This window comes from Petromyzon marinus, chromosome 35 (genome assembly GCF_048934315.1).
Source record: "Petromyzon marinus isolate PM22_M1 ecotype Great Lakes invasive population chromosome 35, UKy_Petmar_22M1.pri1.0, whole genome shotgun sequence".
NCBI lineage: Eukaryota > Metazoa > Chordata > Hyperoartia > Petromyzontiformes > Petromyzontidae > Petromyzon > Petromyzon marinus.
In genome coordinates, this window is record NC_133701.1 from 2697139 (window position 1) to 2714785 (window position 17647).

Genomic DNA, 17647 nt, shown 5'->3' on the forward strand with positions numbered 1-17647 from the left:
GCCACCTTTGTCTCCCCAGTGCTGATCTTTACACACTGCACCGGGTATTCATTTAAGGCCGAGTCAACATAGGGGAGGCCCAGGACCGGTTTAAATATTCGTCACTGATATTGGTCGTGAGCGCGAATCAAACTCGGGACTGCCAGGTGAGTAGCACAATGCACTCATCACCGCACTCCCCACACACACGCACGCACGCATACACACACGCACGCACGCTCCCGTTAGAGCCCACGCACACACACGCACGCACCCATGCACACGCGTACACGCACGTACGCACGCGTATAAGCCCACACGCACACACGCATACACGCACGCACGCGTGTAAGCCCACACGCGAGCACGCACACACGCACGCCCAAGCACGAGCAAGCACCCGCACTCACAGCTGTACAGGATGTCCGCTCCTTACATCCCACTCAGAGGTTGCTGCTATTTTAACCCACAAGGACCTAGGAAATAAGCCGCTGATATCATCTCGTCAGCGCGCCACCCTCAAGTGCTATTGCGTGGCACTTTTTTTCCCCCTCTTTCAGCCCGAGATCAAGCACCCCCCCCCCTCCACTACATCGCCTTCATCTCCACGGCGCGCGGCTCAATCCCCCCGTCCCAAACCACTCGTTTCAAATGTCGTTACGAAACCGCCAGCCGCCCCCACTTCCCCCCCCCCCACCACCGCTCCCCAAAAATCCTCTCTCCGACGGGACCACGCTCGAGCGAGCCCGAATTAAATAACGAACGCACGAAGCACAATAACCGCGCCGATTACTCGCTCGGGCGGCGGGAGAGCTCCCCTCGGCCGGTGGAAGCCGCGGCGCCGCCGCCGCCGCCGTTCGGCCCTCGTCGCCCGCTTCAAGCGCGGCAACCGCTTCGAGCCGCGACGTTACGCGACGTCGTTGCGACGCCGACGTTGTGGACCCGTGCCGCGCGGTGCGACGTGGCGCGGCTATTTCGTACGAACAACGGCCGCGTCGCTTGTTGATCCGTCCGTGAGAGCCTCGCCGGATGTCAAAAAAAATCTCAGGGTTGCTTTTTCAGGGGCAGTGGTTCGCCCCCCCCTTCGCAAGCTGCTGTCCAACAAGTCACTCCCCCATCTTCGTAGGCCGGCGCTTGGGGCCCTCCGGCCCTTGGGCCCTGGTGCAGTTGGCCCGCCTGCACACTCGACAGCTTAAGCCGCCGGCCGGTTCAAAGTTTGGCGCTGTTAACGCGCGGCAGGCAACGCAGGCAGACGCGCGACGGTGGCGCAGTGTGAGCGCGCGTGCAGCCGCGGCTGCCAGCGCAAGTGCGGCGCTTGAACGCGGAAATGCTTGGCCGCCGCGCGTTCCTTTTCATCGTCTTCGCGCTGCAGCCCGGTTTTTTTTAAGTAGAAAAAAAACTCAACTACGAACTACAAAGGGCCAGCGTTGTGCAAACAGAGCGCGCGGCCTCCTGCGACGCGACCACACAGTGGCTCGGGTGCCACGCTGACCCCGCGCCCGCTGCGCGCGTTAAAGCGGCAGCGTATAACCCGCCGGCGGGGCAGGCTTGGCTCTCGATGGCGCTACCGGCTGCCCCCCCCCCCCGCCGATCGCCGGGGTGCCAGCGAGTTCGGGCTGACCGCGCTCGCTTTACGTTTCGTTCCGCCAGCGAGCACGGCCGCGATCCAGCGCTTTGGCGGGATTGAGAGAGGTGGACAGGAGACGACAGCACAGCAAGCAGGTTTGTCAACCTGTTCACGCGGACCTTCGAATGCTTCCCCCTCGTGCGTGTGGCGGATTCTCGCTGGGTGCCCCTGGTTCTCCCCGCATGGGGCGAGAGACTCCTTAAGAAGGAACCGGCCAAGCGTCCTCACTGACGATTCTCCTGAAAAAGTCCTTTCCTGGATAAATAAAGATTCATTGTTATGATTATTCATTGTTACGCATCGTGGGGTGCGCCAATCGCCCTTGGACGGGGCGGCGTCGCTCAGGAAGTCTCCCAAACGGTCGGTCCTGCGTCGCTCGCGCACTCAGCGGCGCGCGGCCTTGCCGAGCACGTCCATCCGTCAGTCAGTCGCACGCTGCCCGGCACGATCAGTGCCGCGAGGGGCGACTGGTGCCGTGCCACGACGGGGAGGCACTGTCGCTCGCCGAGACGCCCGGCGAGTGGGCGCAAGCCTATCGCCCACCCGCCCACCCGCCCACCCGCTTAATACTTTCTGACACTTTGAAGGTTTCTCATTGTCAGTCGGCGGGGAAATTATAAGTTATTGATTTTATTTGAGCGCTTAAAGAAGAGCGCTCTGAAACGATGAGTTATGGCGTCACGCTTGATTTATTAAAGTCCGAAAATACTATTTTCTAGGCATTTTAAAGCTCATACGTTAATCATAAAACGGCAATATTTCCGTATAATTAAATGCCGCTGAATGGAGCCACGTGCTGTAATTTCTGGAGAATTGTAAAGTGAGGGGGGTGACGGTTGCTAACACGCAGAGTCTGCCGCTTGTTAATGCGTGAAACCCTCTGCTCCGCGGACAGGAATCTTTATAATCGCCACGCACCCCTGATTTGTAAAAAAAAAAATCCTCACAAAGTGCGCACTTAATTTGAACAACCCTTGATCCCAGGAATGGAAACCTAGCATTAAGCTTAACTAGCCTTCCCCGCTTGGCGGAACACACTGATCATGGCCTTGATGGCACTTTCCCTGTCAAAAGACATCGGCTGTCTGCTGCTGCTCCGAGCTCTCGCCTTTCTTATTTCCCTGCCTCCTCTCCCCTTTCGCTAAAAAAAAAATTCACCCCCACTTTCCCCTTTGCCAAAATACATTTTGACAGGCTGCAATTTAAGCCGGAGCAGGCAGGCGCAATAAATATCGGGCCGTATTAAAGTGCGGTGCAATTTAATGTAAATCCGCGGTAAATTCCCGCAGATTGTGGTGTGGCGGTGACAGCCACATCAAGCGCGGTGCAATTACGGCCATTAGCCGTCGGCAGACAGGCGCTAAAGTACCGGCGGACGCAGGCCGGGCGCGCGGGACGGTGAGGGAGACAGCCGGGGTTAGCAGGTGGGGAAGCGGCCGAGGATTTATCAAAGTAAATGGCACGGAGATTTAGCGAGCGAGAGGAGGGAACATTTCAATTGTGCACGATTCTTCCCACGCATTAAGCCACGGCGAGTAAAGTCTACCGGGGGCGGAGGAGGTGGGGGCTGTGTGGGGGGGCGGAGAAGTGGAGGGGGAGCTCTTGTGAAAAACACAGGTTTGTCCGGAAGCGCGGTTCTAGGAAAGATGGGGGAAAGTTGCGGTGGAGTGGCCCGGCAGTGCGGGCATGACTTCGTAAGAATTGAAGAATCCACGCCTGGGGAGGTCACTTGTAACTTTCTGCCCAGACTCCTGATAAGGTTCCCAGCGTGGAGTTTTATATTCATGAAATCTCCAGGCTCTGCTCAGCTAGGGTTACTGTTGCATGTTGACAAAAAAAACGAATAGGAAAAAACCCCAGAAAAGTAATATCTCTCAGCGATCGCCTCCCATCGCCGGTTCAAGCCCCACCATCAACCTCCCCCCCCCCCGCCCGTTACTGGCAAGCGGACAGTGTTATTGGAAGTCTGATGGCGACTTCAGCATTTTTAGGATTCCTGCACCACGCCGCCCGCTGCGACTGAACACGGATCCATCTGGAGCCGCGGCCGAGCTGCGGTCGACCGCCGCGGTGCGCCGCCCAGGGACCCTGCTCCCTCTGCGCCTCGCGGCGGCGTGGGGAAGGCCAGGGGAGGCGTAGCAACCGAGACGGAGCCGTGCCACGCAGCCCCCCCGACTCGGCGCGGTCCCCACCCGCGTCGCCCGCTCCGCGCCGCGATCTGGGAAATGCCACGGGAGGTTTCCCACCCCTCCGCGGGCATTCGGTTTTCCGGGACCGCCAGGAGTTCTAGCAAGCCTTCAGACGAGGCACCGCGCGTCAGTTTGGAGTGGACGCGGGTTTGAACGCGTGGGTGACCTACGCTCCTCGAGAGGGCTGTGACGCATTTGAAAGTGTTTCCGTAAATTTTACGTCGGAGAGGAGGGGGGGCGGGGGGCGCGGGGAGTTGGGGTCGTTTGAGAGGCTCCCGGATCCTCCGCTGCAGCCCCGCCAGACCTGGCACCACCAGCCAGCGCGAGGTCATGTGACCATGGCAGCAGCCTGTGCAAGGCCCGGGGAAACACAGATGGCACATGGAGAGCAGAACAATGGTCTTTTAAGGCCTCAGCAAAAAGAGCAGCCCACTTGGTTAAACACGGCACAAAAGGGGCATTTTCTCCCCGACTCCCCCAGCCCCCTCCACTACCTCCCCCCCCCCTCTTCGGACCCCTCCCACTTTAAATCCAAACTCTCCTTCCCTCTCCCTCACCCTCTCCGCCCGCCGCTTTTCAGGCGCGCAGAGCGAACAGAAAGAAGAAAAAAATAAGTAAATTCTCTGGGTTTTTTTTTGTGAGCCCGGGAACTTCTGGGTCAGCGCCTGGGTCAGCCGAGCGGCTGGGCCGGGTGACCGCACAGAGAAGCGAACTCCAGCGGGGTTGGTGGCGGCGGTGGCTCTGGGCTCTTCGATGCGGTCGGCTCGACAGCAAACCGCTAATCCGGCTACGAGCGGCTCGGCGACGGGCCATGGAATCCGGGCAGAGTAGAGTCAGCTTCCACGCGAGAGTGGCCGCTCACGACCGGCGCGGTGATGGCGTTCGCACGAACGGACGCATCTGCCGCGGCTATCGGCGTCCCGCGCGCCCAGCTTATTGTTTTAGGGACAATGCGAGTGGCGCGTGAGAGAGCGCCGATCGCGCTGCCACGCAATTCGCCGGCGGTTATTCACGCGGCCCCCCCCCCACCCCTCGCCACAGTTATTTGCCGCGCGGAGCTCTCGGAGGGCGATACACTTGGACAGGGCGTTTTTTTTCATTCGAAAAAATTATCGGTGCGCGTCAGCTTGTCATTTTGTTATTTCGCCCTGGCGAGTGTGAAACTTGCAGGGACTGGTGGCCGTCATGATGGGGACAACGGCCAGTTTAGTACGAGAATAAAATAACGGCGCAAATGTAGACTATTCCTTGATGAAGTGTTATTAACAAGACCTTGAAGAGAACAGCCATGACAACTGATGGCACCAATAACAAACACAAAAATTATGATGACGATGACGACGGTGAGAAAACTGTCTAGAGACATGAGCCAGCTACGCTCGCTCGCTGCAAAGAGGGCAAAAGTCCTAATGAGGACTTGCTGTGACCAATCGGATGTCATGCCTGTTCAGTTCTCCAGACACAATCTCTCACCGCCCCCCCGCCTCCCCGCCCCCACTCCGTGTCCAACAAGCCAATGTCCTGTCACCCAACGCATCTCCCACCGCCCCCCCCCCACCCACCACCGTCACAAGCAGCAAAATGCCGCCCGTGGCGAATTGCGCCGTTCCGCTCCCCGGCCCAACAAATTGGAAAACAAAATCTCCGTGCCGCGATTTCTCTGAGCCACCGCTGTAATTGCCGAGTCGGCGCTGCGCCGCAATCAATGGAGCCGTCTCGTTGCGCGGGCGCGGCCCCCCACCACCACCCCCGCGCCTCCCGCTTCTCCCGCCGAGTTCCGCGCCCCTCTTGCAAGGGGGGGCCGAGCGGGCGGCGCTTCATGGCGCGTCGGTCGAAGTTCGCCGGCGAGAAGAGAAACTCAAAATCCACCGGTCGCGCGCAACACGACGCGGATGGATCTCTCCGTCGCGGGCAAAACGCGCGGCACCCCGAAGCCGCTTTGGTGCCCCGATCGATCGCGACCCAAGCCGGGGAACGGCGGCGGCGATTGACAGCGCGAAGCGGTTAGCGGCGTCGCGCCGCGTGTCGTGCGCGATCCGCCGATAAAAGCGGCGAGAGGAGGAGGAGGATGCAGGGGGACGAGCGGAGCGGAGCGGCAGGCACGCGGCACGGTGTGCGGGATCGCGTCCCGTCGGGTGGCGGGCGAACCCCACGGCTCTCATGAGATCGTGAATTTCACACCACTTGGTGGAAAAAGACACACGCTGGGAGGTGCTGGGGCACTCAGGGAGGAGGAGGAGGGCAGGGAGGAGCGGGGCAGGGAGGAGGGGGGCAGGCCCTCACACAGCTCACAATGGCTCTGTCGCCCGTGTTTGGGGGGCGGGGTCGCTGTGGGGGGCGCAGCCCGCATGCCAACCATCTTGGGCAGCCACGCTGAAAGGGCGAGCGGGGGAGGGTGGGAAGGGCTGGCCGCCGCTGCCGATGCGTCGGGGTGGTCCCGCGACTCCCGGGTGCACCCACTGAGCCGTCACCACGCAATTCAATGCCCTTCAAGGCCGTAACTCACCGGCCACCTCTTCTTGAAATTCCAATTTTTGTTTGAGCCGTTTTTCTCTCGCAAAGTTGCCAATGCAAGACGTTCAGGGACGCACCCGGTGACCGCGTATCCACAGAGCTTGGTGACAATCGCACCACGAGAGAATCATCACATTTTTTTTTTACAAATTATGACTTGCTACGTCTGGTATGTTCACGTTCTAAAACTTCGCAATGCCTTTACATAAAAGTGCAAATATTTCACCACAGCTGCAGCGACTCGGACCGCACTCTCGCTGGGCGCACGGCACGAGACGTTCCACGCGCGAGAGACGCGCAGCACGGGTCCCGCTCCAGCAGCAGCAGCATCAGGAGGAACGCAACTTCGCCAACGCCACCGCACGCCCCCCGCTCCCACCTCCCCCGGCCACCACATCAGCGGCGAACGTTACCGTCGGGTGCGCCAGCGTCGCGAGCTTCTCCGCCGATCTACAAACGAGCGCCGCGGCCACACGGAGCAAAGCCGCGGGGCTCTCCAGATCCCCGCACCGCCCGCACGGCAGGGCTCACCGTGTCGGGCCGTCCCCTTCACCAAGCGGTAGCGGGCGGCCACGAGGCTGATAAATTATTCACGCTGTGTTGGTGGCTGATTGCGTTTTGATCCAGGCGAATTATTGCTCACGGAGGAGGAACAGCGGCCGATGAATCAGCACGGAGCGCTCGCCGCGAGACACAGACAACCCACGTGGCCCACCTCGCCGAATCAGCTTCGGCTGTCGATAGCTCGTCCCCTTCTTCTCCCCGCACCGCACACTCCCTTCGATAGCCGGGAGCTCCGCCAGCCACTCGCGGCAGCCGTGCTCCGACAGAATTGCCTGCGGCACGAGTGGGTCTTACTCCGCCGATGAGACCCAAACGGTCGAAGCTGCCCGTCAAAGCCCCAAGTCAAGCTTTGAGCTCTGTAGGATGTTGCTTCTTCTCCTCTGCTGACCCTAATGTCTGGAACTCCCTCCCGCCACTCATACAAGCTACCTGCTCAAGTCCAGGCTAAACATCTTCCTCTTCTCCTCCGCACGCCAACGGTCTCTTTTCTTTAGAAACAATATATATGTATACACAGTCTATAAACGCCTCTGATTTTACCAGGACGTAAGCGCCACTGTTTTGTACAGTGTGATTTAAATGCTCCTATCACCAGTCATGTTTTATCCACTGCTGGATAAAGGCCTAATTCCCCGCCCCCCTCCCCCCCCCACGACATCTCCACCCTGCGCGCGAGCTGATCTCGTTGCTCCATGAACCATCACGCGAACTCTGGTCACCTTCGCAGCGGATTTTGGTTAACTATCGAACAAAGACGGTCAAAGACGGTCACTACATTGCGCGCTTCTGTGGCCGTCCGGAATGCTCTTCCTTCCGATATTAGGATATTAGAGCTACGCACTTTTAAATCTACATTGAAAACTATTTTTCCTAACAACTACTTTTTCTGTTTATTTTGCTGTCCTTACCCCGCACATCCAATTAGCACGGCTGGTTATGTACAGTGCAAAAGGTCAACGCACTGTACATACATCTCCACGGTGGTCGTCCCCCCCCCCCCCCGGGACACGATCCCTCCCCTCCGCTGCCGTTCCGTCGCCAGTCTTGACCATCGGCCAGCGTCTCTCCAAAGTGACGTGTCGATTTGTGTTTTACCCTCCGAGCCGTGTGCTCCTCCTTCCCGACTTCTCGGTGTCATTGTCAGCGTGGGCCTCCTCCCGACGCTTCTCGTCCACGCACTTCTTCGGCTCTCGTGCCACGCTCGCGATGTTTTTTATAATTTGTCGCTATCGTTTATGCAATTTCGGTGTAAGCGGTTCCACCTCTTTAAAGTGGTTTTCACGTCGACTTAACAGCTCGGTGCGTGAGAGTTCGGGCGACTGCACTGATTTCCACCGAATCAATTTTGCCTTTCCGTGGCCTACGAAAGCCAGGAATAGTGGGAATTTGACGCTCACCAGTCTTTCTCGAGAATCCTATTGAGGCCGTGTATGTGGTCAATGGTGGATGGAAAAAAGAACATTCAATTTGCATCCAAATTATCGAGGTTCTCTTTGAAATACTGCAATACACTCCCCCCCCCACAGCCCTAGGGGATGCCCTAACGGGTTATGAAACATTCGAACCATTACACAGTCAGGAGACGTGGCAGCGATGGAATCGTTTTGACAGATCACCGCGAGCACTTGGACACGAGTAATTGTTTTCATGCGCGAGATATTTTGTTTTGATTTGCTTTGTATCCTTGTAAAAATGTTTTTGCCCCGAAGCTGGCGAGTTAAAAAAAAAGCCAACTTTCTTTCAAACTGAAAAAAAAACGTGTAACTTCTTTTCAAACGTTTTCCTTAATCATTTTCAAAATTTTCAGGTTTACATTTACCCTAAATAGAATATTTAATTTAATTAAAAGTGAAACGCAAAAGTGTATCTGGAATTATGTTTAATGAAAGAGGCACCAAAGTAAGAGTAATGCGCGGTGGCAGATCGGCCAGCTCCAGTAAAATTTCACCAGGGACCGCATAAAGAAATTCTTGTTCGACTTTAGGGCCTCAATAACGCGACTTCACAGAGGAGCAAATTGTAAATCTGTTGTCAGAGTTTTTTTTTCTTTCGCCGAATACTGCCAGAATTGTCGGGGGCTGAAAACGAAACCCACACACGGAGCGACGTGGAGACGATCGGGTTTTTTTTTTACCTACGTGGTTCCCTCCCCTCCCCAAAGCCCCCCACCATTCTGCCGCCCCCCCCCCCCCCCCACCGCTGCCCCCTACCCCAGATCCGCCAACAGAACAGAGCAGAGCCTTCCTTGTTATGAGCGCGGGGAGGCACCTTCCAGCACACCTCCCTGGGAGGACATTTTTTCCGAGCGAGCAACACAAACACGCGCACGCAAGCAACATTCGCGCACACGTGCGTTCATACACACACACACCCTAACACATGTGCATGCGCGCACAAAACAAATGCGAGCGCGCACACGGGTATATGCGCACACGCACAGAAACAAAACAAAGACAAAGATCGCCCGTGTAGCCTGAGCAAACTGTTGGGGCAAGTGCTGTTAGCGAGCACCAATGAATGCTGAGACGGCACACGACAGCATGGTGTGGCCAGGATCATTCCCGGCCATCTTTGTCTCCCCAATGCTGGTGTTTATATACCGCACCAGGTACTCATTTAAGGCTGAGTCGATATAGGGGAGGCCCAGGACCAGTTCATATGCAGGAATCAAACTGGGATCGCCGGGTTTGTAGTGCAGTGTAATAATCACTGCGCCGGCATTCCCCACACACACACACACCAGCACACATGCGAGCACACACTGACATGGACACATGCACACATGTACACACACACGCACACGTACACACCCACATAAATTATCACACACACAAGCATTCCCACACACGCGCACACACACCCACTCACTCGCCCACAAACAAAAAAGACAAAGGTCCCCCGTTAAGTCTTACAGGCCATAAGGCCAAGTGCCGTTAGCAAGCAGCTCCTAAAGTGGAAACAACACAAGAGGCAGCTAGTGGTGTGACTAACGCCACGCTTGCCCTGCCACCAGTACTCATTGCTTGAATACCGCACCCGATAACTCGTTTAAGGCCAGGTCGACCAGTTCAGACAATTGCCACTGGTGTTGACTGTAAGCGATAATCGAACGCGGGTCTCCGGGTTCGTAGCGCAACACACGCTAACACGTGCTCCACAAAGAGGTGCAAGCTCGCAGGCAAAGCGTCGATTGGCTGAGTGGAAATGATGATGTCCATTTAGGAGAACAGATCTTGTCTTGAAGATAAACATCTCGCCCGTGTGTCCTGGGCTGTCCGACACGCGTTTGTCGCTGTGCTAGTGAGTGAAAGAGTGCCCAGTGATGTTCAGGTGCAAATCCACCGTGCACCGGCCACATGATTGCTGTGACAGGTTAGAGGTACGAAATTGGTTCTATTGGGTAAAGTCACGTAGGTAAAAAATAAAATAACAAAAATCACGACGTTTCGGCCACAACACAAGCGGCCTTCATCAGGTGAAGGGACGAGACTGTCTGGAGGACAGCTCTGGAGTGAAAAAAGCCATGCTCAGATCACGACCTTTAAGCTGTGTGAGAAGAAACAAAGCGCCTTGACAAAGGAATTAGCATATAATTTAGCATTGAAATGGCTACCTGATGAAGGCCGCTTGTGTTGTGGCCGAAACGTCGTGATTTTTGTTATTTTATTTTTTACCTACGTGACTTTACCCAATAGAACCAAAGAGTATGGATCCTAGCAGTCACGAAAGCTTTAAATCTAGAATAGAGGTACGAAAACCCACAATAAGGCCTCAACCCCCAGTCATGGCGTCCACTGCAAGGTGATCTCAGGGATGCATCCTGGGTTCTTGAGCATCCTCTGTCGACATCTCCACAATTGCTCACCTCACCGATAGCCACGGCGTTATCTGGCACTTCTCCGCTGACGAGACTCGATCGCACTCCACTCTAACCCCCCCCATCACGGCCCACTAAATCTGGCCAGTTGTAACCTCCACCTTACAGCATTGGTCACCTCCTGTTAAACGTTGGCGAAATCTGCAGCTCTTTTTCCTTGGCACCAGGCAGCGGATTAACCACGGCGTCGCTTCTCGCCGCGAGCTCTGCCGTGGGTCTCTCAAATCATCTGAAAATCCTCGGTGCCACTTTGGGATCGACATTCTCGACTGGGCGACCGCGTCCTCGGGAAAGGCGTGCGGGGGTCCGTCGCGGCGCCTCGTGGCACATCCGCTCCCCGTCAAATCGAGGACATGGTACGCATTCGCCGACTCCGCACCTCCGAGTTGCCAGTCGTCAATCGAACGATGCGTCCGAATCGCGAAATACGCACGTGTTATAAATTGTTTGTTTTTATTATTATTTTACATGACTGCAGCATCGTGGGTAACAGCGTAAACCGATTTTCGTGTTGTCCTTCCCCCACACCTCCGATATGCACGGTTGCCTACGTACGGTGCGAAAGAAGTTCATAATACATACGCACACAACTCTGTTCTGTGTCTCCACACAAAAGCAAAACATGTTTCGATTATTCTTTGGGTCTTTCGGTAAAGTCACGTATATAGGTTCAAAGAAAATAACAAAAAATAACATCGCAACACAAGTGGTGGTCTTCAGGAAGACGACCGCTTGTGTTGCGATCGAAACGTCGTAGTTTTAGTTTTTTGTTACTTTCTTTGAAACCATCTACGTGACTTTACCAAAAGACCCAAAGAAGATGAATTCCTGCAGTCACGAAAGCTTCAAGTCATGTTTTGATTAGCGGCCTGCTGGCTTCGCAGACCAATATCATCCTGCAGCATTTGCTTAAGCAAGCAAACAGGGCCGATGGCTAAACAATATTTTATTCATAAGTGGAGACAGAGCGGAGGAGGAGGTTCGTGTATACGCATTGTTAATAAAAGTAAGGGGTGCACACCACAGCAACCTCACTGAAGCGCTCCTGAAAATCACGTGAGAGGCTGTGTCTCGTTGACGATGCTTCAAACCGGAGTGGGGCGGTGCGCAAACCCTCGGCGAGAGTAGCTGCAACATAAGAGCCGTTCAGCTTCTTCCGTTGCACCCTCCTGTAACTACGTGTGCACAGGAGAACTCACGCACGTCTGGACGCAAGGCACGCACGTACACTAAGCACGTACACACACACACACACACCAATATGAAAACAAAGATCCCCCGTGTAGCCTTTTACAGGCTGTTGGGGCAAGTGCCGTTGGCGACCACCTACCGAGGCCAAGACGGTGCATGAGGAGGGGTTGTGTGGCCAGCACTAGGCCAGGCCACATTTGTATTCCCAATGTTGATGCTGACACACGACACCAGTTACTAATTTTACGCCGAGTCGAGCTTGCAGAGGCCCAGGGTCAGTGAAGACGTCGCTTAGTCATGGAATCAAGCGTCGATGATCGAAGTTCGCAGCACTGTGCACCAACCACAGCGTAAAGATTCGACTCACTTGATCAACTCACGATACGGATACACACAATGTGTACACGTGCGCGCACACACACACACACACTTCACGGCACGCACACTCGTGCACGCACACACACGCCACGGCACGCACATCGACCTCCAGCGGGAGCGCCGCACCGCCTCCACTTTCATCCCCCGCAGCCCCGGAGCCTCGGCGCAAGCGGCACCGGCACCGGCACGGTGGGGCGCATTGAACGGCGTTCCGCACGCAGCCGCGCGCCGGCCGGGCCCGCGGAGGAAGCGTCGCGCTCGGCACCGGCGCGCCACGGAGGTTAGGGCAGCACCGAGCCCCCCGGGGATGGGCACGGTTGCCGGTTACGGCTCCGGGGGATTTTAGGCAATTTGTCAGAAACATTTTTCACGAAAAAAATGTCTTAAAAAGGGGGGGGCTCCCGAGCCTTTTTGTGTGTGCGTGTCAAGGCCGCAGTGTCAACAGCACGGTCTTTATCAACTCTGACAAATGTAATGCACGAGGTTTTTTTTTTCACCCCCCATTTGAAGATAAATGTTGCACTTTGTACTGCTTGGGTCCGTGGATGCTTTGAAGGCTGTAGTTTGACAGATGCTTATTAGAGTGGTCCTTGTGAAATGTGTCGCGTCAAATCGGACCGCCCCAACATTCTGAAATGCGCCTTCAATTTTGATCCCCTAATAATTCCATTTGTGGCGTTAACATTTCACAGGCGAGACGCTCCCACCGCTCCCCTCCCTCCCCACTGCCTGCCCCCCAACCCTTTAAATTGGTTTCACAGCGCAACGATGGATTCTGCACGATGCTATTACGGCTCACGCTCGCAGAACCGCGCACTAATTGGCCGTTAGAACTACCGCACACCTCTCCTCCGAACGCTCATTTTGAAAACTCACCCGCGCTCACTAAACTTTATAAGCGTTTAACGCTTATCAAGGCAATAATCTCATGAATCGATTAAGTACGCACAGCGCGGCGTGTTTTGTGGAATCAACAACAACAACAACAAAAAGTTTTCGGACCGACGCATCGAACGCGCGTGCGACGACGCGCCCACTCACGAGGTTGTTTCTCGGTTGCGTAGCTTCGAGCGGCGAACGCGCTTATAACGCGGCCGTTCGGGTTCCCTGGATCCTCGTCGCAGTCTCACTCGCGCGACCTCTCCGGCTGTGCAACTCGCGACACGTGTGTCGAACTTCTTTCGCACCGTACGTAGCCAACCGCGCTTATCGGAGGACGCGCGCAACTCGCGACAAGCGCGATTACACAAAAGGCGACGGTTCCCGTCGATTTAGCGAAACGCATCGGATGCTCTCTGCGGCCGCGTATTTAAAAGTAACCCTTTTTTTGCGGTCGTTTGACAAATTTGTATTGTTGTTCGTGCAAGCGAGCTTGGTTAGCGGCCAACATTAATTTCGACGCTCCATCATCCCTGGAGCCTCTGGGTTGGGTGTGTCTAAAAAACACAGCAAGTTGGCGCAGTAGGGGTCACAGGTGGTGCATCGGCCAGTCATCTTAGTCAGTCAACCCACGGCACCTGCGTCTGTCCCATGACCTCTTGCCAGCGGGTGTTCGACACTTCACGTGGCCTTAACGTGCACACAGCCTGGCACAGGTGCCGTGGTGACGTCACCGCCACTGAGTGGCGAATGGTGGTGGTGGTGGTTGTTGTTGTTGTCCCTACGTGTGTCACTCAGAGTGTTTTGGGGTGTTTCAAGTCAGCCACCCGTAGCACCTCCGCACACTCGAACACACTTGTGCACTCTAATGCAGGCGAGTGCATCAACACACCCATACACACCCTTAGCTCACGGTCCCTACCGCACCTGCGAAATCTGATGAACGAGATCACGAAAACTTGTACACCATCACACCGAACACATCTGTCCATGCTAACACAATTGTACACGGTATAACACATCTGTGCACACTACCGCACCTGTACACAATAACACACACGACCACACCTGTACACACTAACACACTACCGCACCTGTACACACTAACACAGTTGAGAAACCAGTTTGTGAAACACACGTGTTACCTGTCCGAAGGGACAGACCGTGGGTGCCAGCGCAGTTGCACCGCCTGCACACTCGCCAGCTATGCCACCGTTCTATACAGCACGCTGTGTCTATGTATATACATGGCTGCGTAGGTAACATATCGTAGGCGAAATGCAATTATCCGTCTGGCTTGTCCCCAGAGGACGTAATTCATTAGGAGGTCGGCTTATTGTGTTGGCGTCGACACGCGGTGCTCTTAATTGACAGTCGTCGTGCCGATGACAGCTTCGCGCGCTCGCGCTGAGCATCACAGCAAGGCCCGCATCGGGACGTCACCGCAGGAGCGAGGGTTCGTGGATCACCTCACAAGTGTTGGGAAATTCCATTCGAGTGGGCTTCGACGGAGGTGCCGTACCCTGGCTCGCCAGGAGAAGGCAGTGCGGCAAGTGGACTGTTCTCCATCTGCTTCCATCTGTACGGGGAAGGCGTATTGCCCCCTCGCGCGTCTGTGTATTTTCTCCGGTTTACTCCGTCGTGAACATCTCGAGTAAAAGGGCAACTGCAACCGCACGTCAGACATCGTTACAGTGACGTGCCGACAGCGCAACGAGAAATAGCGCTTTCGACCGTAACTTTAAGAGTATTGTTATGACTCTCAGAAGCACAGTTTTAAACTTATGTGGAGCAGCCTGGGACAACACTGCATAGGTGATAAAAATGTATTATTATACTGAGAATAACTGCTCTGAATCGCGCGTGTAAGCTTGATTTGATACGTTTAAATTTGTGTATGCTGTGTAATAGATTCACGTGGCCCCGACAGCCACGCACAGCCGCTGCATGCATCAGTGTTAAAACATCAATGCTTTAATGGAATTAAGTATACTACGTAGACTATATGGATTCTGTAGAGACTGTCCAGATACTGGTTATACCAAATAAACTCAATTCATACTGCACAGACTGCACTGATATGACACAGACGCTACATTTACTACACTCGCTTGACTACCCGGCTTCGCCCGAGACTTGGATTCTTGTCTCGGATTAATACACGGCCTACGCGGAGGGTGGGGGGGGGGGATGACGTGACGTCAGCAGGCACACTGAGTGACGCTGCCGCATGCGGTGACATCACAGATGTGACGTCACCGCTCACTTGCCGTGCAAAAGTCTATTTTTATACTTTTTGCATTGTGTATAGTTTGGAAGCTACCCACATGGCAAATTTCAAGTTTGTTGCATGTCGGAAAGTATGCTAAACATTTCTAACAGACACATTCACAAATGTATATTTTTTATATATAGATGAATTGCAGTGCAATGGGTATTGCATAGACTGCACATATCACATGTAGAAAAGATAGATTGTATTGATACTGCGTGGACTACAGGTGTGTATACTGTAATACACAGACTGCAGCTTATATTACGGTCCTGTAGCGAGATGTTAACTACCTCGCCTGGTGTACAGGTGATCGTGGGTTCGATCTCCACCCTGACGCCTGCTGTATATTTAGAGTTTGCGTGTCTCTCTCCCCACGGTCACGTGGGTTTTTCTCGGGGTCCTCCGGTTTTTCCCTCCACGTGTAGCAACTATGGCTGCTGTACATCTCCACGCGATAAGCCACTTGGTTGGGCTATCATCATTCTGTGGTGGCCAGGTGGCTTCTGAAAAAGGGCTACTCGGCTCAGTGGGCCTTACCTGCTGAAATGAAAGATAACTTTCTAGTTGTGTATAGAGACCGCACGTATCCCAACCCCCTCCACCTCCTCCTCCTCCCCCACGCTCAGCCGCAATCCATCAGCCTCGCACTCTTCTTCCGCGGAGCCGGTGAATTGGTGCAATATCATTCAATTAGCGCAGCTGCGGCCCGCGCGTCTCTTTGTCACCAACTCGGGGGGTGTGGTGCTGCTGCTGGTGGTGGTGAAGGCAGGAGGAGCAGGAGGAGGGGGTGATGTATTTAAAACCCCGGGGTGGAAGGTGCTGCGTGTGGGGGGTGGGTGCAGGACCAGCGAAGCCCCCATTGTTTCACCAGAACGAGGGTAGGAAGCGCGCGCAGCGGGAGCCAATAGCCATTTAAAGTCGACGCACAAAGCGGAGACGGAGCACCTCGCGTGCCTGCAGGAGCGCGGATCGCTCTCGCTGTTCCAGTGTAACACTTGGACATCCCCTCCCCGTGTGCAGGGAGGGTGGAGGGAGGGGGAGGAGGGAGGGCGGGGGTGGTGACTGCGCGCTGCTTGTGGGTGGTGCGGCACGGTTCACTCTCTGCGGGGGGGGATGGGAAAAGCGGGGGGGGGGATGGGAAAAGCGGGGGGGGGGAAGCGCATTGGGGGGGTAATGGGGCCACCTGCGCGCACGTGCGGAATTCCTACACCCCCTCAACACCCCCTCCGACACCCCCTCCTCCTCATCCTCCCCACGACCCCCGCGACCCCCAAGACGAGCCTCCAGACCCCTGCACGGAGCTCATTGCTCTTGGCCCACACAGCCTCCTGCTGCTGCTCCTCCTCCTGCTGCTGTTGCTGTCCCAGCACCGAGGGCGCCTCGAACAATACTTCACAGACCGTGTGTGTGTATACTGTCGACGGCATATAACACCGTGACGCTGCATACACTGAACCTACACTCGTCTGCACGGTGACATTGTGCATGCGTGCACGCATTCGCGAGCTTGAGAATCGATCTATTTAGTTTAAGGCCTCGAGCGGCTTGCCACGTTAACCCGTCACGTCGGCGAGCATTACACCGACGGACGGAAGGACATCTGATTCCCCGACACGTGCCGCTTCCGTGCTTGTGCAAAGCGCGAGCTGAAGAGTCGATACTATTTGACGAATCGATGGAATGCGTGGCGTGCCACCTCCGGCCTCCGAGGCCCGAGCGAGCTAGCTGCACCCCTCCCCCCAGACACCTGTGGCCACCATGACCTCTGTACGCCTCTGCGGCCCAAACGCAGAAAACGCCTTAGAGTGAGAATCTCCCTTAAACTTTACCCAGATTTCAATTGGAGCTCGGGGAATACTTCGGTCGCTTCGTGCAAACTCACCGCGGGTCGCCTCGCGTCTACCAAGGGCCCCCACCGACAACCAAACTGCCGTGGCGTGCGTCCCACCGCGACCAGATCTTAGATGTAAGAAGCAGGTTGGTGGCTGGTTAGTAACCGACTTGGAGGGTGGCTGCCGGGGCTTGCCAGGTGATGTCGGCGTGGGATTGCAAGGTGACCAGGAGACGACCGTGCTGAGTATCACCCCCACCCCCAACCCTCAAGTGTGTGTGGAAGGGGGGGGGTTCACCAGATTCCCCGGTTTTCTTCCAACGCGAAGCCAAAACACTTGTGA

General features: G+C 55.5%; 1 protein-coding gene and 1 long non-coding RNA gene across 6 annotated transcripts in view; one reads left to right on the top strand and one right to left on the bottom strand.

Moving 5' to 3' along the window:
• LOC116948831 (E3 ubiquitin-protein ligase RNF220-like) overlaps positions 1-17647 on the bottom strand; it is a 127374-nt gene that overhangs the window by 78216 nt on the left and 31511 nt on the right. The gene's annotated exons all lie outside the window — the stretch shown is intronic.
• The window catches only part of LOC142929810 (uncharacterized), a 147946-nt gene that overhangs the window by 19018 nt on the left and 111281 nt on the right, over positions 1-17647 (top strand). The window lies entirely within an intron of this gene.